Source organism: Myotis myotis, unplaced genomic scaffold, assembly GCF_014108235.1.
Source record: "Myotis myotis isolate mMyoMyo1 unplaced genomic scaffold, mMyoMyo1.p scaffold_m19_p_19, whole genome shotgun sequence".
In the NCBI taxonomy this organism is placed as follows: Eukaryota; Metazoa; Chordata; class Mammalia; order Chiroptera; family Vespertilionidae; genus Myotis; species Myotis myotis.
The window spans coordinates 21,794,039-21,821,968 of NW_023416323.1; the positions used below are offsets into that span (position 1 = coordinate 21,794,039).

General features: G+C 44.4%; 1 long non-coding RNA gene across 5 annotated transcripts; it reads right to left on the reverse strand.

Annotated features, from left to right (window-relative positions):
* Positions 1-915: 915 nt before the first annotated feature.
* On the reverse strand, positions 916-27,831 carry LOC118674136. 5 transcript variants are annotated; one of them, XR_004973582.1, is made up of 6 exons: positions 27,306-27,831; positions 23,556-26,607; positions 23,248-23,339; positions 14,264-14,313; positions 2,195-2,351; positions 916-1,315 (listed from the first exon to the last, which is right to left on the reverse strand). It is a non-coding gene; the product is annotated as an uncharacterized LOC118674136 (long non-coding RNA). The 5 variants fall into 5 exon arrangements; XR_004973583.1 differs by lacking the exons at positions 916-1,315; positions 2,195-2,351; positions 14,264-14,313 and adding an exon at positions 20,536-22,130 and having other exon boundaries at positions 27,477-27,831; XR_004973581.1 differs by lacking the exons at positions 916-1,315; positions 2,195-2,351; positions 14,264-14,313 and adding an exon at positions 20,536-22,130 and having other exon boundaries at positions 26,203-26,607.
* Positions 27,832-27,930: the final 99 nt, after the last annotated feature.

A 27,930-nucleotide genomic window follows, 5' to 3' on the forward strand; every position in this document is an offset into this window, starting at 1 on the left:
GAGTCTTTTTTTTTCCTACTTGGAGACATTTGAGTGAGGCCAGTGGGTGTTGGGGGGTGGGGGGTAGGTTTGGAACAAGACAATGTGGGAGAATTGTCTAAGGAAAAAGTAGTCCAGGGCAGACAGAATGCTGTTAAAGGGGAGATATTGTATTTCAAATTGACAGGGAGTTTTTGAAACTGTGTAACACATTACATTAGCAAGAGTGTGGAAGGACAAATACAGTCATTTTAGAAAATACTTTGTCATAACCGAACCCTAAAATATTTAGACCTTTTAGCCTATGTGTGAGTCTGGGTTCTCTAGTAAAATATATATATATATTCATTCTATATATATATACCTAAATCTATAACTATATCTACTAGTATATCTATAGATATATACCTTATTGAATAATCATATATGTGTGTGTGTGGGTGTGTGTGTGTGTGTGTGTGTGTGTGTGTGTATTAGTATATATATGGAGATTTATTGTGAGGAGCTAGCTCACATGGTTATGGAGGCTGAGAAGTTCCTCTGTCTGCTGTCTGCAACCTGGAGGCCTCAGCTGGAGTCCAGAAGCCGGAGGACCCTGGGAGCCAAGTATGTGCATCCTAGGCTGAGGGTGGAAGATGTTCTCAGAGTTCACACAATGAGACAGAAAAGGGGGGAGCACATTCCTCCTTCCCTGCCTTTGGTTCTGTCCAGGGCCTCAGTGGAGTGGATAATGCCCACCACACTGGGGGCATCTACTTTACTGAGCCCAGGAGTCAAATGCTAACCTCATCCAGAACCACCCTCACAGACACCCCCAGAAAGAATGTTTAATCTGGGCACCCCCAGGCCTGCTCAAATTGACAAAATTAACCATCACAGCCTAGTAACCCCATGGTTTTATATTTATCATAGAGAAATGATCAGATATTCAGCAATTGTACAAGGATATAGAGCAAAGTGGTATGCATATTACTGGAAAAACTAGAAAGGATTTTAATGCCCCCAAATAAGCAAAATAATCAAATAAATTATCTTATAACCACATGATTAAACTGTATTTGGCCGATGAAGACATTCTTTCAAAGAGAAGTCAATGGCCTGGAAAAGAATTGATGGTATATTACAAAGCAAAAAGTTGGATATAAAAAGTAGATTCAATCTGCTTCCAATTCCATTAAAAATATTTTTAGTTATACATTTGCATATTTGTATATTTTTGTATATTCATTACAAAAATAACTTAGAGGAGAACACTATGAACAACCACTGTTTCTATGTAGTCTTCACTTTATTCTTTCTCACTTTATTCTTTCTCCTTTTTGTATTCTCAAAGTTTCTGTAATGAGCAAAAAAAATATTATCAGAATCATAAAAAGAAGAGATAGATCTGATTTACAAAAATGCTCAGGAAGTCAGACTTGAGAGTCTGGTCATTTTTCTTTAGCACAATCTTTCTTTTTTTTTTTTAATATATTTTATTGATTTTTTACAGAGAGGAAGGGAGAGAGATAGAGAGTCAGAAACATCGATCAGCTGCCTCCTGCACATCTCCCACTGGGGATACGCCCGCAACCCAGGCACATGCCCTTGACCGGAATCGAACCCGGGACCTTTCAGTCCGCAGGCCGACGCTCTATCCACTGACCAAACCGGTCTCGGCAGCACAATCTTTCTTTACAATGCAGTTGGGGCTGCCCCCGAAAGGGGAGGCAGCAGCAGTGCGTGGAGGGTCAGGAAAAAGTGCTTGGGTGCGTGGCCTCTGACCCCAGTGAAGAGACAACCCGGTGGGTGCGGCAGGCAGGGATCCCTGGCAACAGTGAGTGACAGCTCTCAGAGGGCGGCGGAGGGTGCGTTAGCCTCTGGAAGACTCAGAGCCTGTGGCACATGCAGTGACTGCTGTGGCTTTGGGCCTTTGGGGGTGCATCTTTGACCATGAAAACAGATTAAAAACTAGAAGCTCCCAAACATCCTGACCTTAATATGGTCCCTATTTTCTTTGCTTCAATAGCGCCTCCATTTCCACACCCCTTCCCTCTTCCCTGCAGTCCCCACATCTGTGTTGCCACAGGTTCTCCTTGCTCGTGGCTCCCGGGCTGCTTCTACTCATACCAGGTTCTGTATGGGACAGCACTGTCCCTCTTTTTCCTCCAATGTCATGCATCCCTCATTGTAATGCCAGAGGGTGGCAGGGAGAGAGGGAACAGGCTGCACTCACCACGGGGATGTCTGAGCCCTGGACTGAGGCTGCGCGGACAGGCAGGAAGGCATCAGAACCGTGGTCAGATGAGCAGGTTTGTTTGCATCTGTCTCTGCCCCCCTTCCAAGCTGTGTGGGCTTGAACAGGTATCTTCTCTGAATTTCAGTTTCTTGACCTGTAACCCAAAGAGAAAAACATAGGCTTATCATGAGAATGAAATGAGTCTATTCGCAGCAGTAATGATGAGAGCTGTAATCATTTCCTACTGGTGCCAACAGATACCACAAACTTAGCAGCTTAAAACAATACCCACCTCCTATACCACAGTGTGGAGGTTTGAAGTCTGACTGGGCTCAGTTGGGTTCTCTGCAAAGCGGCCTCTATGAGGCCAAAATCAAGGTGCCATCTGGGCTGAGCTCCTAACGGGAGGCCCTGGGGAGACCCGCTTTCCAGCTCATTCAAATTGTTGGCAGCATTGATTTCTCTGTAGCTGTGGGATTGAGGTCCCCATTTCCTGGCCAGCTGTGGGCTACAGAGCAGGGCACTCTCAGCTTCTGAGCAACACCTGCATTCCTGGCCACACACCCTCTACACCAGTGGTTCTCAACCTTCTGGCCCTTTAAATATAGTTCCTCACGTTGTGACCCCCAACCATAAAATTATTTTCGTTGCTACTTCATAACTGTAATGTTGCTACTGTTATGAATGATAATGTAAATATCTGATATGCAGGATGGTCTTAGGCGACCCCTGTGAAAGTCGTTCGACCACCAAAGGGGTCGCGACCCACAGGTTGAGAACCGCTGCTCTACACCTTGAAGCCAGCAGCAGCAGCTCAAGCCCTTCTTGTGCTCTGAGTCTCTCTGACCTTCCCCTCTGGTTCCAGCTGGAGAAAACCCTGTGCTTTCAAAGGACTTTTGGAAATTAAAGGTAGTTCAGGTAAATCACTCAAGAACAACCCAGCCAGTGTGTCTCAATGGGTGGGCATTGACTTATGAACCAGGAGGTCACGGTTTGATCCCTGGTCAGGGCACATGCCCTGGTTGCAGGCTCCATTCCCAGTGGGGGGTGTGCAGGAGGCAGCCGATCAATGATTCTCTCTCATCATTGATGTTTCGATCTCTCTCTCTCCCTCTCCCTTCCTCTCTGAAATCAATAAAAATATTAAAAAAAAAAAAAAAAGAACAGTGCCTGGCATATAGTAGCAGCTGGCATATAGTAGTCAATGATCAATCAAGGTCAACTTTGGAGACAAATATAGTGCACAATACATAGAAAGTTCTAAATAGACTTATGTGGAATAACTGAGAGAGTGAATAAATGCATGAATGAATGAGCAAATGGCAAACAATCCAGCAATAAAAGTAAGAGTCTCTCTTTTGGAAGGCAGAGGCAGTCAGCGAAGGGACATCTCCAGCAGTGCGGGGATAGTCCGACATGAATCCCATCAATCCACGGGAAGTGAGGATTCAGTTAACATGGCTGCTAAGTAAGGTTTCATCCCGCAGCATGAGAGCGCCCGGGCGTAGCTCCGAGCCCGCTTCCTCTTCCCGGAACACACCCAGCTCCCAGGCCCCAGGAAGTCTTACCAGGGACTAGAGCCAAAGGAGCCAAATTCTATCTCTAAGCACTTTCCCTGAAGCTTCAAATTGCTCTTGGGATCCTTACGTTCCTCCAACACAGACTCTGCGCTAGGCACCCAGCAACCTTCCAGCCAAAGGGAGGGGCAGGGAGGCAGGCGCTGGTGGGCCTCTGGCTGGAGGAAATTTGGTGGTTATGCCCTTAATGGCTCAAATTATTATCACCTGAAAAGTTGTCTGAGAATTACCAAATTATTAGTAGTAGCTCTAATACCTGCTGACCAACCCAGGTACCAAAGAGAAAGAGAACGAAGATGAAACCTGGTGTCTGATGGATGAGATATTCCTGATAGATGTACAAGCACCCCAGCTTCCAGACTTCCTCCAAAGAGTTTTTATAGCTCCCTGGAAATGTTCTAGCATTGGGTTTTAATTAAACACTTAATATACATCGTGCACATTTACTAATTCTGCCCAGGCGGAAAGGGTGAAATCTTGTGTTTGGGCGTCTCCAGCTAAGATGACTCCTTTTTTCGCGGGGGTAACTAATGGGGCCTCAGGTTGCTCCCCGCCAAGTCTGAACATCACTGCAGGAGCTGGGAAGCACCCTGAATCAGAAAGGCTCAGAGCAATTGTGTTCATTTCTGCTTCTTAGACTCAAGCCTAAGACGAAGGCTATAGGAGGTGAAGTTGTTGACATTAAGGCGAAGCACTTACAAATGAACCCTTATCATAGGGTCTCTTTCTCTGATCCTGTGTTCCCCCCATCCTGTTACCATGGCTACTCTAAAGTTCTGATCCTTTGGGAAGAATGAGCCAAGCAACCCAGAAAAAATATTTGTAGAAATGCCTCCCTAAAGGGCAAGATCATACTTACAGGCCTGACCCAGGATGGCTGGGAATCCCAGTATAAGTTGATATTGACCCAAATTCTGGAAGAATGAGGAATTTGGCAAATCAAATATTCTTATTACCTGCAGCTCTATCATGAATATTTTGGATTCCAACTTGCTTGTTAAAATGTCTTCTATGCCCTAACTGGTTTGGCTCAGTGGATAGAGCGTAGGCCTGCGAACTGAAAGGTCCCAGGTTCGATTCTGGTCAAGGGCATGTACCTGGGTTGCGGGCACATCCCCAGTAGGAGATGTGCAGGAGGCAGCTGATTGATGTTTCTCTCTCATTGATGTTTCTAACTCTCTATCCCTCTCCCTTCCTCTCTGTAAAAAATCAATAAAATATTTTTTTTAAATGTCTTCTAAATTCTTACGGGTCTTATTTCCTACCTTATTGAAGGGAAACTGGGTAAAAGGCTTTCTCTGATGAGCAGGGACTGGAAATGCCCTTGGCTATTTTCAGCACCAATATTCATCGAACAAGACCATAGCCATACATAGTGGTCCCCAACTGGATGATTTTCTCCCCCACCCCCAAAGGACTTTGGCATGTCTGGATATATTTCTGGTTGTCACACTGAGGATGTGGGGGGATGCTGCTGGCATCCAGTGGGTGGAGACCAGGGATGCATAAATATGTCCTACCATTCACAAGATAGCATCCACCACAAAAAAATTATAATCCTCAATGTCAGTAATGCTAAGGTCAAGAAAGCCTGGTACAGAGGTGGGAGACGGTCTGCAATACAGGTTCATATATTACATGATCAGATAGGAGAGATTCAAAAGAAACAAAAAGCTCTTGATATGAGAATCTTGTGGGGACTCTGTCATCAACCAGCTGCACTTGAACATGTTAATATATTGAATTCAGTGCACTTGCTCATTCATTTGGCCACCTTTGTGAAGAATGGCATTTTCTAATCCAGGCAGGAGACACAAGATAAAGGCCATGTTCAAAGGCTCAATGCAGGAGAGAGTCAGTGTGCAAGGAAGGCCAGAGTGACTGGAAATCACTGAGAGGGAGGGAGAAGCAGAGGAGACTTTTCCAGACCTTCTAGAGCCAGTGGTTCTCAACCTTCCTAATGCCGTGACCCTTTAATACATTTCCTCATGTTGTGGTGACCCCCAACCATAAAATTATTTCCTTTGCTACTTCATAATTGTAATTTTGCTACTGTTATGAATCGTAATGTAAATATCTGATAGGCAGGATGTATTTTTCATTGTTCGTGACCCACAGGTTGAGAACCGCTGGCAGGAGCTGCGCTTTTATTCTAGGTGCAATGAACTATTGCAAGCAGTGTGTAACAAGGGACGTGACCCAGCTTATGCTTGAAGTACTTTGTCCATGTTGTTCACAATGCAAGTGCTAAAGGTGTCTGTTGGGTGGTAGACTTTGCTCCCTGATGCTGTGGTGAGGAGTCCTGGCAGGAAGAAAACACTCAAGAGGCCATGGTGTGGTCTTGGATGGGGACGAAAATGAAAAGGTGGAAAACAGGCAGTTCCTCAAACGACTAAACATTGTGTTATCAGATGACCCAGCCAGTCTGCTCCTGGGTATATACCCAAGACAAATGAAAATACACGTCTACCCAACAACTTGTACACAGCTGTTCATGCAGTACCATTCCTGATGGCCAAAAGGTGGAGGTAACTTAGACCATCAGCAGGTGAATGAATAAACAAAATGTGGTGCATCTATCTGAGGGAATATTACCCAGCCATAAAAAAGGAATGGAGTACTGATGCATGCTACAACATGGATGAACTTTAAACACATTAAGCTAAGTGAAAGAAGCCAGACACAATGATCCTTTGATAGGAAATATTCAGAATTGGCAAATCTATAGACACAGAAAGTAGATTGGTGGTTACTGGGAGAGGGAAAATGAAGAGTGTCTGCAACTGGGTACAGTTTTTGGGGGGAAGGGATGAAAATGCTCTGGAATTAGAGTGATGATGGTTGCAAAATTTGTGATGTCTTTAAAAAACATGAAATTGCACACTTTCAATGGTTGAATTGTTGATTTTCTGAATTAAATCTCCATTAAGATGTTTTTTTAATAACAGGTGATGGATGCACAAAAATGGGTGAGGATGGACTGAGGGTGTATTCAGGAAGGGACCCAAGGACTTTGGAGACTCATATCGTGTGAGGGAGGGAAAGAGGGCAATGGAGGCTGCCTCCTGGTATCTCAACTGATGTTGCTGCCGCTGCTTGTGACAATTCCTTTCTGCCATCATCTTGAATAATCTCATGATGATTTCCTCAAAATCTACCTCTTCCTTTTCACCCATCGAGTATAAAAGGGGGGGGGGGTGCCTTGAGGTAGGGGATTTGCTTTTTTAGAGAAATCAAAAAACCTACTTCTTGGTGACCTTTTTCCTCTTCATCACCAGAGGACCTTTAACCCCATGGACGCTTAGGGCGCAGGTCAACAAAGTATTGAAAATGTGGCAGGTCTTTCATCGAAAAGGATGTGGTGCATTTTAATGCATTTGGCTTCCCCAGGTCACAATCAATGTACAGAGAGAGGGCTACGGGGCTTCCTTTACTTAGAAACTTATCTTAGCTTTCGTTCACCTGCAAGTGTGACTTCTGGTAAAGTCAATTACAAAAAGAGCATTCTCTTGTGCTGATGAGAAATGACGATAGAAAAAAAAGACCCACAAACGCTTAACATTAACATTAGATAGCAAGTCCTCTTCTCATTTTTTTTTTTTTGGAGGATGCATTTTAATCTGCTTTAAATTGTAGTGGCAAATAATGAACATGCTTTTGTCTTCATGGGAGTGTTCAAGGTTGGGGCAGAAGTCGACTTTACTCATGGGATCCTGAGACAAGGGAATTCCCTCTGGCCTCAGGGGCCACCCAAGAAACACACTCTCTTATATTCATAGCGATATCTAATTTCCAAAGTTATTGACTTTTCATTCATCCATTCCTTTATTCACATAATAAACCAGTTGCTACTACACTCATTTGCAGATATGAGCATAAGATTCCATCCCTGACCTCAAAAAGCTGGCAGGGATATGAAGAAAAAGACAAATAATAGTCAATGATAAACTCTGCAATAGAAGGATTCACAGAGTGATATGAAGGTGGGCATGTTATGAAGATTATTAAGGTGGGCATGTTCTTAAGATACACGTGGTCTTTTGTAGTGTGTCTCTATAACCCATACTTTGGGGGTATTAGAAAGTAAAATAAGTGACTTGGTTCATTATTTTCTTTCCCTATATTCATAGATCATCTAAAGTCGGTCCTAGAATTAAAGGGCCTGGGGTTATTCTCTTAGGATGTCTCAAGGCTTAGGTTAGACCTCAAGGCCAATCAACCAAAAGCCGTGTGGTTTTGGTGGCACCATGCCCACCACCAGCCCCCTCCACTGGCCCTGGCTTCCCATCAGGGGAGACAGAGAGGAGGCGGGTGTTGTTTCCCAAGCCTGCACCTCCTCCCCACACTCTGCACCCCCGCCCTCGCTCTGTGCAGTCATCTTGGCTCCTTGGTGTGGGAGGATGTTCACCACAGGCTGGTCTGAGCCCAGGCTCCTCACCCCGCCACACTCCCCCGCAGCCCTCTGGGTGACTCGGCGCCTGGGGAGGCTTCTGCCTCACGTGTCCTCCTTTCCCAGGCCCTGCTGCCCCCACCTCCTTGGCAGGTGGCCCATCATGGTTGACCGACAGTGGGTCTGTGATTTTTTTTTCTTCCTGCTTGGGCACAGCCAGGGTGGGTGCGTCAAGGGAGAACCCAAGCTGTGGTCTCCCTCACCATCCCAGGGCCCCTCCCGACTTCCTGGCTGCTGGCTTCAAGGCCAGGAAGGAGCTGCCAAGCCATCCCATCTGAAAAACCAGCAAACTGGACACATTTAATGCAGGGGTCACCGAGAGAATAAACAGGGGACCCTGCCGACTGTGTCATCTTCGCAGAGCGACTGTTCCCATTGCTCTCAGTTTCCAACCCGATTAGGACCTGGCTCATTCGTTTCATGCTCCGCACAACAGCTGGGGTGAAAGGTCACTTTGGTATATATGATTTTGTTTCTCTCTTTCTGAGCCACAGAACTTCCTCCAAGGAACAAGCATTAACCCCTGGTTCTCAGAAGCAAAACAAGCTGAGTCACACATTTCTATGAATTCTCTCTGATGATTAGTAATAATAGCAGTAGCCCTATTGATTGAGGGCAGGTGCCAGACTTCACAGAGCTGAGCTGTAGTGGAGCCTCCCAGAGGCGTGGGGAGCCCATGTCAGACCTAAGCAAAGGACGTGGCAGGGAGGGTACAGAAGAGAGGCCATGCAGTCTTGTGGCCAGAAGTCAGCAGAGCCAGGATCTCATCCTGGTCCTGCCAACCCTATTGTGACTTGATCAAGACTCTTCTTTGCCAATGGAAGTTCCAAAGCACTGTTCAAAGGAGCTATGAGCTTTAGTGATAAAATGCCTCTTGGTGGGTAATCTGATTGACACTAACAGAGATGATACTCAAACAGGTATATTGATACCTCCCAAGGCCTCCCCAGATAAAATAAGATGGAAAGCAGGACTCCCTTCTGGCTACAATGTGCCAGGCACAGCCTGGGGACACTGCCATGTGCTTAGAAATGGAGATGAGAAATATGGACACACATATAGATTTGTAGACTAGGTCCTTTGAAATAGCTCCCACGTTTTAGAAAGAACAGAAGCCTAGAGAGCCAAAATGACTTTCCCAGTCTATCCTGAACAGCCTATCCATCAGGGTCTAAGTCTTAGACTCTAAGACAACATGTAAGTGCCGACTCCCTTAGAGCAGTGAAAAAAGTTCTGTCTCTGAATATGTTGTCAATAATTCCTTAACCCCATCTATACTAATAAAAGGGTAATATGCTAATTAGACCAGATTGACCAGAGGTCTTCTGGATGTCCTTCGGGATACAGCCTGGGCCCAGCCCCTGGGGGAAACCGCCCTGGAGGCAGGGAAGCTGCCTGCAGTCGCAGTCCAGGTGCCTGCCCAGGCAAAGCTGGCCCCGGGTCCCGGGTGCCTGCAGCCAGCTAGAGGGAGAGAAGCCCCGGTCCCAGTTGCCTGTGGCTGGCCAGAGGAGGGAAGCCTGCATCTTAGGTGTGGGGGCCGAGGCAGAGGCGGTTAGGGGTGATCAGGCAGGCAGGTGAGCAGTTAGGGGCATCAGACAGGCAGGCAGAGGCAGTTAAGAGCGATCAGGCAGGCAGGCAAGTGGTTTGGGGAGATCAGGCAGGCAGGCAAGCAGTTAGGAGCCAGTGGTCCCAGATTGCGAGAGGGTGCAGGCCGGGCTGAGGGACCCCACCCCTCATGCACAAATTTCATGCTCTAGGCCTCTAGTAACATATATGAAGACATATGGCTGTAACACCTTCATAGCAGTAATCTTCAACACAGCACAGTGCCCTGATCCAACTCTGTCACTTTTTCTCACACCCATCATAGTGTCTTTGCTCTCTGTTCCTGTAAAACACCAACATGGGCACAATTATAAGTCTGGCTTTATTTTTCCCTGTATCTTTTCTCTTTCCCTTTCATTGGTTTTGTAGACCTTTTCACTTCCCAACTTCTGGTTGCATAATGTAAGAATTTGTGCAAAATCTATATAGAAAAGCATTTTGCAATAAGGGCACTTATCGTGAGACTATATCTCTGTATTTGCAGAAATTAGGGGCCAGCCAGTTATATTTTATTTCTAAGTGTTAGGGAAGGTTAGTACAGTGCAGAATAATGGGAGCGTACATCACATGGCAACTTCTGTTGTTTTAGGTGAGTGCCTTGGTTTCTAAACTGGGTTCAAGAAAACACACCTTTGAACCTTCAAGAGAATATTCAATTCCATCCAAATCAGCTGGCTCTCACAATAGGAGGACCAATGAGAATAGGCCGATTGGTGTGGACTTCTGTCTGTGAGGTGTGTTCCATCAAGGTGAAGCCTAGTGAAGGCTCGCTGAAGCTGTTGGAAGATATTTTATTCTCCAGGTGAAACTGAATAATCACAGTGCATTTTATGTGTAGTAGATTCCCCTGGAGATATAATAGATACCAGTGAGGGAAAAATAACATTCCATGAGATTTTCACTTCTGGGAAACCAAAACATAAAATATATTAAGTGCTGGGGAGAGGGGACATATCCACAACAATCACTTCCTTCTCTGTTCAGATGCTCAAGTTTATCCTTACTTAAAACAGGAGGAAAAAGAACATTGGTCCTTTTTGTCACCAATAAGCTATTCACATATATTCTGAAGGGCTGATGTTCTTGTTGTGTCTAAGAGGCAAAGATATATTTGTGCCTAGAAAATATTGCAAACAAGTAAAAAAAATAAAAAATAAAAAAAAAGGCTACTCCTGCCTCAGTGGCCTTTCATCTGTCCCATGGGGCTCCTAAGAAAGGGTTGCACTCTGGACATAAAAATGGACGGACGGATGGATGGATGGACGGACGGATGGATGGATGCATGGATGCATGGATGGACGGACAGGCAGATGGAATGCTATATGAATGAGTGACAGGATTATTTATCCCTTAATCTACCCAAATAGCACAAAGCCTGATGTAAACAAACTTTCCATAAGTGAGGATCTGATACTTGGTGATCTTAATAATGGGTCAACTAGTCACCGCCCTTTTAGGATTTGAGCTTAAATGGAACTCGGAGTCATCTGACACACTTTGATATTTGTTCATTCATTAAAACCTAGGAATTCAGAAGCCTCACAGGTGTCTTCATGCATCAGTAAAGCACATGACTAGGAACTTGGGGATAATTTAAGGATCCCTATTATTCCAAGACATTTTCTGAACATTCTGCCATTAGTTAGATGAAACCCAAGAGTGAGACTATGACCAATGAAAGAAAACTTGCCTTCTCCCAAGCCTGTCATAAGATAGTATAGAGAAGACAAAGCCTAAGACTACTGCTGTGTCCCTCCAATCCCTTGCTCAAGTCACTTGCCCACCAGGCTTCATATGTCCCCAGGCCTGAATCACCATGAGTCCATAATTTTCAAGTGCATTAACTCATGGAAAGATGATGCCAAAGGAACCAAATATGTCCGACCAGTGTGGCTTAGTGGTTGAGCGTTGACCTATGAACCAGAAGGGCACAGTTCACTTCCCAGTCAGGGCACATGTCTGGATTGCGGGCCCAATCCTCAGTGGGGGTTGTGCAGGAGACAGCCGATCCATGATTCTCTCATCACTGATGTTTCTATCTCTCTCTTCCTCTCTCTTCCTCTCTGAATCAATAAAAATATATTTAAAACACACATGCACACACACAAAACAACAACAAAGGAACCAAATTAGAACCAGAAAATAAAAGTCTGGTGTTCATGCTTCATTTCGCAGAGAAATTGGTCCCTCCCTTGGTGCAAGTCTCTCTTGGAGTCACCTGAGCAGGTGATTTCTTAAGGCAATATAAATCCCCGGATACCACTGAGATCTTCACAATCCTCTACAGAGGAAAAGGTCCTAACATATTGTATCTCTTTAGTACTACGTGCCTTGGGATGTTTTCTCTCCTTCTTGGCCAAAGCCTTTCTAGGTAGTAGTCTTAATTCCCCATTTTCTTACTGTGATAGAATTTAGTACACAGACATTTCACGTGGGACCACCTAGAAGCCATGTGCTGGTTTGAGTTAGCCTGAACCAGGACATAGTTTATGCTCACAGAATCCTGAGGGAAATAGATGAGTACAAAGGCAATTACAAAGGCTAGCAGGAGGAGTTCTCAAGGTGGAAATGATCTGTATCTTGACTATGGTGATGGTCACTCGAACCTACACATGCAATAACGTTGCATATTATTCCTTTCAACTGCAGGCAGAACTACAATCACCTCAATTTTTTTTTCATTAAAAAATATACAATTGCAATGTTCAGTCACAAAATTCATGCCAGAGGCCCTTTGAGCACAGAGTGAAAGCAAACCACCCCTCCTGGATTAGGGAGAAGCAGTCAAAGAAGGCCTCCCCAGGAAGGGGGTCTCATAGGTGAGGTCAGCCAGGGTGAAAGGAGGGGTGTGGGAAAGGAAACGCAGGGTGGGCAGCATCTGCCCCGCCTCTCTCAAGCCAGCTCTCTCACTGGTCTACTGCCGCCCCTCTGCTTTGAGCCACCTTCTAAAAGAAGGTCTGGCCCAGCCAGTGTTGCTCAGTGGTTGAAAGTCGACCTATGAACCAGGAGATCATGGTTCAATTCTAGGTCTGGGCACATGCCTGGGTTGTGGGCTTGATCCCCAGTTGGGGACGTGCAGGAGGCAGTCAATCAATGATTCTCTCTCATCATTGATGCTTCCATCTCTCTCTTCCTCTCCCTTCCTCTCTGAAATCAATAAAAATACACAGAAAGAAAGAAAGAAAGAAAGAAAGAAAGAAAGAAAGAAAGAAAGAGAGAGAGGAAGAAAGAGAGAGAGAGAAAGAAAGAAAGAAAGAAAGAAAGAAAGAAAGAAAGAAAGAAAGAAAGAAAGAAAGCCTGTTTTAATCTATATTAGTCTCCCCTCACCCCCTGTCTTTCACAGGTCATTTAATTGTGGAAGAAACTGGAATATCTGTTTTACAGAATTTCCCATTTTCCAGATTTTCATTACTAGTTCTTTGTGGGGCCTGCATTATGTGTCTCTTCCCAGCAGTTCCCCTAAACGGGTAGTTTTGTTGTTGTTGTTGTTGTTGTTGCCATTGTTACTATTACATTACTACTAAATCATCCCAGTGTTGTTGAAAAGGTAAGAATGTGGGCAATAATGTTCTAGTAGTCGGTCAAATTATGGTAGCATATGACTTTAAACCAAGCCTTTCCGCCCTATCACATAGAAAATGGATAGCAATCTCATGTCGGTGCCCAAGTTTGGGAAGTGATTCCAGTACAAAGAAAATGCATGGACTTGTGCAATAAATAAGTATATCTGGCACAGCAGTTCCATTCAGCTCAGGGAATTGCTGGAAACGGACCTTTCTGACAGTAAATTCCAATAAAGTTGGTGGGTGTGATATTAATGACTAGACTCTTAGTCACCACAAGGGAACTGAAATCAGACGACAGAAGCATGGTAGAGGGAGGCGAGATGTTAGCAATTCCGATTGCAGATGTGAATGTAATTTCAGGGTGTTATTATAATTGTTTCTATGCTTTGATTAAATGCCTCTCATAATACGAGGCTATGAGGTTGGAGGCAGGAATGAAGTGAGGAGATCCCAGGGTTTTCATTTGCCTTCATATCTACGCTGTGAGAAGGTCAAGAGAGGGGACGTGCTCATCATTAAATAAAACACAAAATGATCACTTCTCAGCACACCCTGGGCAATCTTAACACTCAAAACCCACCTGCAAACAGACCAATGCATATTTGTGTGTTGCAAACACAAATTTAGGGATAGTCACAGAAATTTCAAAAAAGAAAAGGCATTTTATAAAAAGAAGGGGAAAGCTCTGTATCATTCGAATTTGCCATTTAACTCCTTTTCCACCTGTCTATAAAACAGATTTCCTTGGATCTTTTACAAGGAGAGTGTCCAACAGGATGGTCTTAGGGACACAGGGGCAGCATGACATTTTTAAGTTCCCACCACTATTGGAAGCCAGAGAGCTGGAGGCCTAGAAATTTCAGCTCACCTGATCTTTCCTCAGTCTTCTCCTTTTAATCATTTGTTCTTCTCGTGTGACTGAAACAAACATAGGAATGTAAGATGATGATGTTGCCATGGCAGAAACAGGATTATCTGATCAAAGGCTTCACACGGTACACATAAAATGATTCAGCTGGCCAACACTCATTCAACACCTCTGATGCTCATGCTGGTGATGGATGTTATAGAGATGGATACAAAGATGGGCTGCCGCTTACCAAGGCCTGTCATGTAATATGATACCATGTGATATGATACCATATGATATATGACATGATGATATACAATGCTATATTATAGTTATGTTATTTATTATACTAGAGGCCCCGGTGCATGAATTCATGCACAGGTGGTGTCTGGCCAATCGGGGGTGGGGCTGGCCAGGGGGAGGGGCCTCAGGTAGTTGGCCAGACAGCCCCACCCCCTGGTTGAACTCCCAGTCGAGGGGACAATTTGCATATTAGTCTTTTATTATATAGGATTATATTACATTATACCAGGCTAAACTACATTACATTACTTTATAGTATATCTTGATTTGTCTATTAATTTCTTGTCTGTCTCCCCCTTGCAATTCTATATAATAAAAGGTTAATATACAAATTGATAAAATGGCAGAATGACCAGCCTCTATGACACACACTGACCACCAGGGGGCAGTTCCTGCATTGAGGCATTGAGTGTCTGCCCCCTGGTGGTCAGTGCACTCCCACTGGGGGAACACTGCTGAGCCGGGCTCACGGCTGGTGAGCACAGCAACAGCAGTGGCGGGAGCCTCTTCTGCCTCCACGGCAGCACTAAGGATGTCTGACTGACGGCTTAGGCCCACTCCCCGCAGGGCCTATGCCATCAGTCAGACATCCCCTGAGGGCTCCCAGACTGCGAGAAGGTGCAGGCTAGGCTGAGGGATCCCCCCACCCGAGTGCACAAATTTCGTGCACTGGGCCTCTAGTATAGGGTGTCCCAAAATTCACGCAAGAAGTAATTTTGATAGAAAACACAGGTTTATAATTAAAAATTGTAAATTTTTTATTGATTCATAAAGTATACAGTATAGGGTTATGTATGGAATAACACATTGGGTAAACGGCCTCCATGGCTTTGCTGGCACATACACAAAGCTGTGCTCTTCATTGGTCTTCATTGTCCCTGCTCCTGGGCCATAATTGGTACTTGGTAATGCTTGTCAAATTGAAGGGATTGAAATCAAAGGGCAACAGATATTAGAATCTGATTCAATAAACCAAGTAAAATTAGGCTTTTATTTGTTGTTGTTGTTGAAGATGCTCACGCAAAATTCAAATCTTGCATGAATTTTGGGACACCCTATATATTATAAAGGAAAGTGGTTGGGAGCAGGGACTTTGCCACTATGACTGGATTCACACCTGTACTACTCACCAGCCAAGTGACCTTGGAAAAGCCCCATAACATCTCTGTACCTTAGTTTCCTCCTTAGTCAAATGCAAATAACAGCAACACATATCTCAGAGGACTGTTGCAAAGATCAATGAGTTAAAACTGAGGGCAAGATCTGGGTGAGTAGCATGTACATGTAGGCTGTTAGTTATGTTATCATCTGAAGGCGGGGCTCCATGGTGCTGAAGTGGGCGGTGGCTCTCCCATCGTTCAGAGAGGCTCAGAGAAGTCCCCTGGTCCCTGTCCACTCCATTTTGGAGTCCAAGTCTGAGCCGATCAGCATATTTTATCCTTTGCCACAGGGATCGGTTCAGGCCTGGGTGGATAACCTAATGACCCAGAGCAATTCAACGACCCAAACCATGACTTTGATCTGTCCTGCTGAGGACTCAAACTGACCCCATTGGACCTACCCTGGGGGGATTTAGAACTGGAGCTGCTCCCACCATCATCTCCCATAGGGAGCCCTACTGGTTGGTATACAGTCAGTAAAATGTAGTGTAGGGACTGTGGGTGAAAGGAAGCCACATCCAATGACATCATATGGCTCCTGTCCCCAGCCACACCTGAAACCAGCTTTGTCCCTGCACATTTTAGTCATGTGAACCAATATGTTCCCTTTTTGCTTCAGCCTAGTTAGGTCAAAAATTTTTTCACCTACAACTCAAAGAGGGCTCAATAGCATTCCATTATTCGCTGACAACCGAGACTCAAAGAACCTATAAAGACCTCCTAGGAGATAGCACAGCAAGTCAGTAGCAGAAACCAACCTGAGCCTGTCTCTGCCTGACCATTACACAGTGCTGCTCCCCAAAGCTACAGAAGGTTCTAGAAAACAGGTTAAGCTACAACCGTAGGGATCCGCAATTGAAAGGCAGGAGCCCGAGCAGGCTTGGGGAAGCCGTGGCATTAACAACTAACCTTTATTAAATGCTTATGAGATGCCAGTCACTGTGCTACACTTCATGTGCAACTCTGTACGTGAGCTGTGGCTTGAAGAATGAGCAAGAACTGGGCCTGTGGAAATGGGGGCAGGCCAGCATTCTTATTTAGCAATTACAAAATAGTATCTATGTGCCTTAAGGCAGCGGTGACTCAAGGCTGAAAAGGGCCCTCTTTGGCAGCAGCAGCCAGGAAAGTGAACAGCATGCCTTGCCTACCCAGGTACTGTATTTCATTGCATCCCTTCATTCATCCAAAATTTCATCCCAGCAAGACAAACAGATTGCCACTGCGGTTCCAGGGCCCACACATCTCAACCATGTTTTCCACCCAATTCCATCTTGGGAAGATATAGGTTAATTAGTGAACAAGATAAGCATCCTGGTAATGGAGGGATGGGCCCATTGGACTAGTGAGAGGTGAATGGAAGAATTGTCTTGTTGCAATGCTTCCTATCGGAGCCATGTTTTCTGGGACACCTGGCAGTACATTCTGCGTGGGTTAGTACTTCAAAAAAGAGGTGGGAATCCAAGCGTGTGTTTAGTCACTTTCATTGAATGAACAATCACTGGGTACCTACTTTGCCTGTATTAGGCAAAGGAGTTGGAGAGATGAGAGGTGTCGGCCCAGGCTTCATGCAGGGTAGGTGGGGAACTAATATGGTATCATGAGGACTACATGGCAGTTAGTGCAGAGAATGAACACCCAGCCGGCTTTGGGGCTACTGGGCACAGGGCTCAGGTAAAGCTTTTAAGAGGAAATACAAGACTTGAAGAAGAATAAAAAATTAGCCAGGAGATAGGGGAAAGAGCAGGGCAGAAGGGGAGGGGTGGAGTTCCAGGTGAGCAAAATTATGCAAAACTCGGGGGGAAAAAGATCTGCTTAAGGTTCAAGGTGACTACATCTATAAGTCAGGAGCATAAAACACAGGAGAAAACATTTCCTGAGTCCCTAGTATACTCTAGGACCCATTACTGGGAACTGTGTGGAAGAATATAAACTCAGACTTAGGCACATGCTAATGGATTTCATTCATTTGAGCACTTATCAGGGTGACATGTGCCAAGCACTTGATGTACATGCTCATCGCGATAAAAAAAATACTCTTCACCTTTGGCCGAGGAGGAGACTGAGACTCAGGGTGGTCAACCAACGTGCCCAGGTCTCACACCTGGGACGGAGCAGGATTCACACGCTTGTTGGCCTGGTGCCAAACGATAGCATCTCTTGAATATGCCTCCTTGTTCCATGACCCTCAAAAATCGATGCTTTACTGCCTCACTGCTCTGCCACCAGAGGCTCTAAACATTATTAACCTAAAACCACAGCATCCTCTGGCCTGGAGATGTTTGGCCCCGCCATTCTGACCCCAAAGATATTCTAACTTTACCATTCTGACCCAGCAATGCTCTACAAGAACCCAGTATGACAGTTTTGTCTGTGTGTATGGGTGTCTGGTCTGTGTTTAGCTACCTATATTTAATCTCAAAGGGCTGAGAACATTCCTTCCATGCAATCCAGAATCTTTCTAACCTCCTCATGCAGTTCAATTCCTTTGCAGCCTGGAAAAAAAAAAATGAGTTGGAGCCCGGCTGGTGTGGCTCAGCGGTTGAGCATTGACCTATGAACCAGGAGGTTGCTGTTCAATTCCAGGACACAAGTCCGGGTTGCAGGCTCGATCCCCAGTGAGGGGCGTGCAGGAAATAGCCTATCATTGAGTCTCTCTCATCATTGATGTTTCTATCTCTCTCCCTTCATCTCTGAAATCAATAAAAATATATTTTAAAAAATGAGTTGGAGGAAGACATTGAAGCACTTTGCTGAGGTCAGAGGGTGAATTAATAGGTTTTCTCTAGGTACCCTCCCCCACCACAATCTACCAGCACCCACATCACTGATCCCTGACCAGCAGCCCCTTCACAGAGCCCAGAGCCCACAGTCAGTGATGCTTGCCTGAAGAGCCCCCGTCATTCCTCCAGATCCCTGATGGTCCCGGGCTGGGTCTGTAGAACCAGGCAGCCCCGAGCCCTGTGGCTGGACCAAGACCACAGATAGAAGGTCATAAACTCACAGGCTCTTTTCTGCTCTCATGCCCAGGTGTCTCTGATAGGGGGCAAGATGGGAGCCACGATGGGCAGATTCTGCAAAAGCTTGCACAGTTAGGTCCTTTCGCGAGGTACCGGGGGAACCAGATGCAATTCAAAGGTGGACACTGGAAACTCTCAACTCTTTCTATTTGAGAAAATGACTTGGAGCCTCCCGGCTTCAAAACTGGCATCAGGAAGTTGGCAATCTAAACAAGAAAGAAAAACGGGGAAGAAAGAACAGATCTCAAAGACGCTTTTCTACATAGACAGAGCTCTTCTGCTTGGGTTTTCCAGGCAACGTCTATTTTTTATTAGTCTCTGAGGTCTCAACTCTGGACAATTTTGACAGGTCCAAGGTTTACAGAAATCCGGGTGGGTGACACATCAAACCATTAAGCAAACTGCCCTCTTCAACAGAGAGCTTTGCCTACACCAGAAGAAAGTAAAGTTGCTTTAGAATTTATTAGAAGGATGTGTGTAGACATTCAGCTGGAGCAGTTTAGTTTCAAATGAGCCCAATTACCCAATAGGCCAATTCAGGTTGTTGTGTGTGTGTGTGTGTGTGTGTGTGTGTGTGTGTGTGTGTGTGTTTGTTTTTTCAGCTTTATTGGGGTATAATTGACAAATAGAAATGATATACATGTAAGGTATACAATGTAATGTTTTGGTGAAGTGACCTTGTGAAGTGACCACCACAATTTAAAATATTTACTACCTCACAGAGTTACCATTTTCTGTGTGTGTGTGTTTGCGTGTAGCAAGAATACTTAAGATCTACCCTCTTAGCAAATTTCAGGTATACAGTACAGCAATCATTGTATTCTACAGTCACTGTAAGTAACAATACAGTAGTAGCTGTAACTATAGTCACTGTGCTATACAGTAGGTCTCCAGAGCTTCCTCATGATGCATAACTAAAAGTTTGTACCCTTTGACCAATATCTCCCCAGTTCCCCAGCCCTCTAGTCCTTGGTAACCACCATTCTACTCTCTGGGTCTATGAGTGTGACCTTTTTAGATTCCGCATATAAGTGAGTTCATATAGTATTTGTCTGTCTGTGTCTGGCTTATTTCACTTAATATGATGTCCTCCAGGTTCATTCATGTTGTCACACATGCCAGGATTTCCTTATTTCTTAAGGCTGGATAATATTCCTTAGTGTATATCACACCCCATTTTCTTTATCCACTCACCTGAGGGCAAACACATAGATTCTAGCCATGGTGAATAATGCTGCAATGAATATGGGGGAGCAGATATCTCTTCAAGATGCTGGTTTCATTTCCCTGGGATGTATACCTGGAAGTGGGATTTCTTGATTGTAGGATAACTCTATTTTTAGCATTTGAGAAACCTTCAGACTGTTTTCCATAACAGCTGCACAAAATTGTATTCTTACCAACAGTGTACAAGGGTTCTCTTTTTGCCACATCCTCACCAATACTGTACTTATCTTTTGTCTGTTTGATGATAGCCATGATCACAGGTGTGAAGTGGTATCTCATTGTGATCCTGATGTGCATTTCCCTGATGATTAGAGATGTTATAAGGCCATTTGATTTTAAATGTCCACTAGGAGACTTGAATAATCCTGCAAGTCATTTTGTGTAAATGATTGGGGAGGGGGGGTGGTCTCCACTGGGGCCCCATTGGGTCTTGTCCATTCCGATGCTGTTATTAACAACTGGGGGAGATGGTAGGAAATTCAGAAAAACACGAACCATTCACAGAGCTCCTCTGCAGCCTCACATCACCGGCACAATCTCTAATCCTGACAATATCCCATTTTGCAGGGGAGGGAACTGCTTCCGAGAGGTTAAGTCATAAAAAAGCACATCAATTTCATCTGCAGCTGCCACAAAGCTGGGAGGCAAATTAAAACAAGTCGATGGCATATTCTAGATCCACAGAGATTCACACAAGCAGGGACCAGGCTGAACCTAATGAGATGAAGCCTACTGGGCATGGTTGTGCGTTTCTGCGCTTGGGCTCAAAAACATAAGCACACAAATAGAGGAGGGGGAAATGTGAGAAGAAAAGGCCTCGGGCCGTGCACAGTGAGTCACCGGTGTTAGATGTCTGCCGAGGCTCCTGCAATTATGGTCTGCAGGAACAGCAGCCAGACTTGGCCCCGGGGGGCGGAGGGTGGCAGTTGCTGTGCTGAGAAGCTCACACCCGGGGATCTGGGTTCAGTTCTGGGACCTGAACCCTCCAAGGGGGACAACTGCCAGGTGGGCACATCTGGGAGTCGGCCACCTAGAGGCAGAGGCGCTTAAAATTCAGGCGTATGTGGAAATGCTAAAGGCACTGGCTATGTTTCGAATGGAATACGAAAGGTAGGGAGGAGGTGTCATCACACTGGTTGTCTTCTACTCCCCAGAGAGCATGAGGGATATAAGGGCTCATGGCCTTCTGAGTGTATGAAATCAGGACTTGTGTATAGAAGAAGGAGATATGACTTCATACTAGACAAACGAACGTAAAGCTTGGCTGACCACCTCAAGAACTGTGGGAAGATAGATGGACAGAGTGTAAGGTAAAATTTGAGAGGTAGTGAGCACCCTGTCACTGGGAGCAATCAAGTGCATGTTGTTGGGACTGCACTTGGACTTTTGTAGCTATGAGGCACTTTGGTTTCATGTCGACCCCTTCTTCCATAAACATTTAATTACATTTTATGACTATGTTGGTATAATGACATGTATAATACATGCTGCATTATATTCATTTCTTTTCCTCTGATTTTAAAAGAAATGTAAATGTTCTCCTAGGCCCCGGACAGTCTCATGGGTCCTACGCACGGTGTCTGCTGGGCCTAGTAAAATCGATCCTGCATACCGTCGACTCACATGTCAGAATGTTGTAAAGAAGGAAGGAGGCTGTTAAGGTAAGATCTCTAAACTCCCCCATCTGAAATTCTCTTAGATGAGTCCTGCCAAAGGAGAGAGGAGTGCTCCAAACCACTTTTTGGGGATATTAAGGTGGATGTGTTACTGCTGAGAACGCAAGTTTTAAAAAAGCTGTGTGTATACCATGATTCCATTCTATAAAAGTATATGCATGGACCCCAATTATTATAGATGGTAACACCTGAGACCAGGATTAGAGGATTGGGAAGTGGGAAATAGTGGTTCTTTCGTTTGGTAGCCTCCTATTTCTGTCTTATGCAAATGATTATATTTAACAGACAGCATGTCTCATTGTTATAAAATAACTAAATAAGAATACCAGCAAAGGTCTATAAATGTGATTTCACTTTTTATTGTGAGGAGGGTTGCTTTGCCCAATTCTCTATTCGAGCAGAAACACTGTCGTGATGAATGATGCTGGGAGGGTGTCACTGGGCATATCTTGCGAGTCCAACGAACAGAACAGCACAGCAAAACCCATCATGCAACCAAGAACTAAGATATAAAACAGGGCCACAGCCAATTCAGAAACACACAAATTCAGCAATCATTGGCGTCAACATACTCCTCCTGGTAATCACACGAGTATTTAGAGTATTTACGTTTGGGCTGAGTATTCTAAAACTCCAGGTTCCATTTCCCAGGTCGAATGGCTTGTAAATGCCTCTGGAGCAGTCCTTTCGAATTACCCCATCCCCAGGGTGACCCAGACTTCCAGAGCTAGCGCCGCCCACAGCCTGTCCTCTGAGTTACCATGCATAAAAGATGCAGCCTGAATAAACAATGTCCCAATAGCAGGTCCCCCTTATTTTTAATCCCTGCCTTCTTTTAAATCAGTTCTGATTTCAGCACAATAAAAATCTTTGAAGGGTTGAATGCTTTCGAAACAAATTCCCTCATGAGTGTAAGCCGTGAATAGGATCAAACGGGATGACAATGGAGGAGGAATCATAAGCAGTCTCTAATTGAAGGGAGAGAAAAAAAAAACTCTAAGGAAATGGCTATGCCCTGGAAAAGGGAATAAGGGGGATCTGCTGACTTGGAATGGCCAGGGTGGGGAAAGAGGCCTGGGCATTTAGTATTTCCATCTATTGCACTAAAACTAGAAGTGCTTGCATTCAAATGTTAGTGTTTGTACAGAACTCTTAATCACCTCCTGTCTGCCAGGCTAGATTGGGTGTCTTTTTTAGGTGAAGAACGGGAAGGGAACTGAGCAAATTTGGGGAGACCTGCCCAGGAATTCTCACTTAAAAAAACAACTGGGTTTGTCTCATCTCTAGTGCAAAACAATGAGTATCGTATTGAACGATGTATAGTGTGTTCTACAGTGGGACTCTAAGGAGACCAAAACAAGCAAACAGACAACAAATACAATTAAAATAAAATGAACAATCCCCAAATCCAGTCAAGGTGATTCACTTGCTAGCATGGTCCTTCAGAAAGGTATAGAGGCTGAGTTATAGTTTTCTTCCGGATCCACAGTCCATGTGGAGATCACCCAGTCAGCCACCTAAACAGTGTATGGAGAGCCCAGACCATCCTTTAGCGCTGGCCCCTTGCCCACTCCAGGCATACACCCCCATCTGAAAACACCCCCTTGAAGGAAGCCTACCTTTCTCATTTGCATTTTGCCTCCTTCTCAAGATTACTCCGCTGCCCCTTGTAGCCTCTTTTCACCGAAATCAAATGTGAGCTGTTCTCTAACTGCACCGGAAAATCAGAATTTATTGTACATATGTTTGTGTTCCACTTAATAAAAAAACCTATATTTTAAGATAAACTTTGTTAGTAATTCATGAGGTAAGTGACTATTTATGCTAATCAGGCAGAAATATATTCTCAAGCATAATGCATTACATAAATTTGAATGCAAAATGTTCAATTATGAAGTAAATACAGGTAATGCAAATAATAAATTACCTCCAATAAAAATTATAAAAGATGTGTCTTCAAAGAGAGATCGGCTTTAACTTACAACTGTGAGTCGCTTAAAGAGAAAAGAATTAATAAAGGCTGAATTACTCCGATGATTATTTAGCACATAATTCACCTATTCATAACGACTCCTAGTAATCAGGCTGTTGTTTCACATTCTCCAATATGAGGCAAGACTGTTTCCTCAGCAATTTTGCCCTTATCAGATTATCTCGCCTGATTCTATTAATTTTCCTCCATGAATCTGCTCACAGTGATTTGTGATTTACTTACCCTGCTAACTAAAGACTGTTACGAGGATGTATCTAACATCCTAAGAACAGTCTATGTGATCATCCAGTTACTTTTCTCAAATCACTTTAGCTAGGTTCACAGTGAAATTGAGCGGACTCTGGTTAGTTCTGTACCATAAAATCAGCTCCTGAAGAAACAAGGAGAACAGACACTACACTTCTTGGTGCATTTTGGTTTTTTCAGATTATCTATGTCAGATTCCAACATGATATACCTGAGTGGCTGTAACTCATCATCAGGAAAATATATATAAATATATAATATATATTATTTTTAACTTTTAATCATTATCATTTGGACACGAACAGGATTTTTCTCCTTTTTGTCCAAAGTTGTTGTGTATGTACTGACACGAATCTACGATTGTGTTTTGGATGTTACGATTTCGCAATCTTCTACATGATTCGACTCATGCCCTCCTCCCTCCCAAAATTCTTCTATAAATATTCACGGCTTTCAGAAACTTTAATGCTACTGTTTTGAATTGGTCAATAATGACAAGCGCATGGTTTCGAAATTACTGTATATTGTTCTACAGAGATTACTAGCGTATATATAGCAAGGGGATATTAAGCAGTACAGAAACAGGGTTCGTATTGTATTTGGATTACATGGGCCTGGAGAGAAGTGAAACAAACAATATGAGCAAAGAAGTCTAAGGAAATGTGGCCTGCTGTAATTGTACAGAATCAAAAACCTGAATAGTACTAATTAAAATAAGAGAGCTCAATTGTTGGAAAAGAAATGCCACTAACGGAGAACTGTAAATGTTTGGACACCCCTGGGAATCACTAAATAATAAAGTAAAAAGGACAAAAATGAGAATTCAGTTATAAGGCTGAGAGCACTACTGCTACACATCTAAAAAATAATTCTGGTCCTCTCTTTTTTTTTTGAGAGGAAATAAGAGACTGTAAAAGACTCTGCAATACGAGAAAGAAAAATACCATGGCTTAACAGCAGTGTACAGAAATAAACCATAAAAAAAGTGCAGATAATAATACATTTAGCTGCCCAAACATGAGCGTTTAATTTCTAGAAATGATATATAATTGCAACAATTAGGTGCATGGCCATGAATCTATATCACATGGTCTTCGTCATGAGCGAATTTTGTTTATAAATGTTGTTTACGAATGCAGAAGTTTCAGTGCTCCTGGCCAAAAATACTTTCATGAGAGACAAGGATCATTTCTTACAGCTTTTAACAAAAATGTGATTCCAAAGGATAAAAAAAAATATATTATAAGCAAAAAAAGAATCAATTCTTCCTAACTACATTTAAATTCATGTTTCACGTGAATAATTATAAACTTCAGACATTTGTGGCTAATGATTTTTTAAAAGCCTAGAAAACTATTGCTATGAACAATGCTAAATGACATCGTACGTTTATGTAGTTTAAGATTTTCCTCTGAATAAACAAGCTATAATCCCTTAACTTCATTACTAGGTAAAATACTGTTGAAGAGGTGGAAAGCAAAGGAATTCTGTTAGGTTGCATAAATATTGACATAACCGTCACTCTTTCTTCTCCAAACTGGTAATAGACAAAGTATTCCCATAAAACCAAAACTACCCTTATAAACAACTTCGCTGAAGTAATGATGAAAAGAGAAGGTGCTTTTCTGGAAAATACCAACAGCACTGGCCTTTTAGGATTCTGATGCGCCTACAAACCTGTATTGGGGGATTCTCTCATTAGGAACCCTGGGGTCTGCTGAAACCAGGGCTGCCAGCATCAGAGAAATTAACACAAGTCTAATCTGGAGTCTGAAGCCAGTGAGTGACACCTAAGGTCTCGTTATAAATAGTAAAGTATGCTGTGGGGTGGGTGACAGCCTTCTGAAGTGCAATGTTCAAGACGTGAGGCTTAATATATGACTAAGTGTCAGAAGTCAGGTTTTCTGAGAATTACTTTTCAGATAAACAACTTTATAGCGCTGCACTTAATCTTACTTACTAGAGACATCTCATTTATCACTGAATTACAAGTAACTTTAATTCTATTGATATTGCCATAAAGCCCGCTGGAAATCCATCCTGGCACTTTTAAAGGGCTTGGGGCCCTGTTACGTGGGATCCACTTGCTCAAGTCTCTGAGACAGAATCACACTCCCAAAGGCTTCTGTGCCCCCTGTCCCCTTGGTCGACAATCCAGGGGAATAATGGAGGAAAAATAACTTCCTCACCTGCCTGCACTGTCCTCAGCCGCTTACCTACAAGGTTGGGTTCTCCCACTGCAGTCAAACTTCCTGCGCCTCTTTCCTCCTCCCACCTTGGGAAACCAGCCTCTTTTCACTTCAACAAAACTGGACACGGATCAATTTCAACTGACCTTTGCCGAAAGGTGGCGCTGTTGAGGTAAAAACCAACTCGATCCAACAATAGTTTTCACTCTTCGATCCTTTTGCAGGCTTTTCAGAATTTTTTTTTTTCTTAATGCACCCTCCTAGTGTTTTCCCCTCCCACAAAGTAAAAAAAAAAAAAAAAAAAAAATAGCATTAACACCAAATGCATTTCATTAATTGGAAGAATCAACAGTCCCAACATCCAAGCAGGCGGGCTGGTCTTCCAAACGCTGGATTCGCTCGCGCACTCTTGCTTTCCCCCAAATAGTAAATCTCGGCTTCTCCGACTTGCCTATCGCTTTAAAATCTTAGAAACAGAGTTGTTGGTTGTTTCCTTTTTCTTTTCTTTCCTTTTTCTTTTTCCTTCTTGCATGAGCTTTAAAAGAATCGATCTAGAAAATGGAACAATTATTAGCATCTGTAATGGGGAGGGGGAGAAGCTGCTCCCCACCCCACCCCCACTCTGGCTTTCCGGGCTTGTCCGAGAAACCTTGGTTTAAAATTTAACCCTTCGAGGGGAGCTGGGGAACGATGGGGTGTTGTTTCCCCCCTGGTTCCTCGCCACGATCGAGTATGGAATAATTACTGAAACATAAAAGTGCAAAGGGCGCGCGGGACCCTGTTAAACAGGGGTCAGATTTCATAGGGGTGAGTAAGCCTCTGAGAGAGAGAAAGAGAGAGAGGAAGAGAGAAAGGGAGAGAGAGAACGAATCTCAAAGGTCAAACTCCAGCCATAGTCGGAAGCCTGAGGGCTGAGCCGGGCTGACCAGACTCTGAGCTTTCCCGGAGTTAACTCGCGTAGGCGTTCGCTTCCCCCAAGGGCACGAGACACCAGCGAGCAGCCGGTCCCCGCGCATAATGGCCCCTGAACAAGTTATTCTGCCTCCTTTAACAGAGGGTGATAAAATGGGCATTCTCTCTTCGCGGACCCCGAAACACCGGCCAGGAGCTCGGCGGAGCAGCGTCAGGCGTGCAGTCGGGACCCCTGTGCCCTCGCGCGCTGGGAACGGGAGAGGAACAAAGAGTTGGGGCCAAGTTTAAGCTTTGGGCACAGTCAGGCTGGGGGAAGGAAGATCCCCGGGGCAGACACCTGGGTGCCGAAGGTGGAGCGAGGAGGGAAGGCTGCCAGGCTAATTCACAATCCTGGGGACGGGGAGCTGGCAGGGGAGGGCAGTCAGGCCAATGCCCGCCGAGTGAGTGTCTGGTCAGCGGGGGCTCCGGAAAGCAGGCCTCTTCGAGCTCCAAAGTAAATCAAACCGACCTCCCTCTCCTCCCGGGTTCCCGCAGCCCCTCTGGAAAACTCTTCGCTCTCTTTCACCAAACTTTGCGCTCGGCGTGGCTCCCTGGGGGAGGTGGCGGCGCGGGAAGGGTTAAGCTCGCCCGTCCCAGCTGACAGTCAGCTGATTGGGCCCTGATTGACAGCTCCGAAAAGTTTCCTTGTTTCTATACTATTATGCTAATCGCGGCCGCTCTCGCCGCCTCTCATTGGCCTAGAGTACCAGTCAATTTCCCATCTGGGCCTGACGTCACAAGTACTATAAAACTCAGCAATTGCTTTAAACTCTTCTTGCTGGATCAGAGGCTTTAAAATCTTTTTTCATCTTCGAGCTGTAGCTCAGGCTGCTCGTCGGCTCGGCCTCCCCCCCTTTTGCTCTCTGCCTCGCCTTTCCCCAGGACTTCGCTATTTTGCTTTTTTTAAAAAAAGGCAAGAAAGA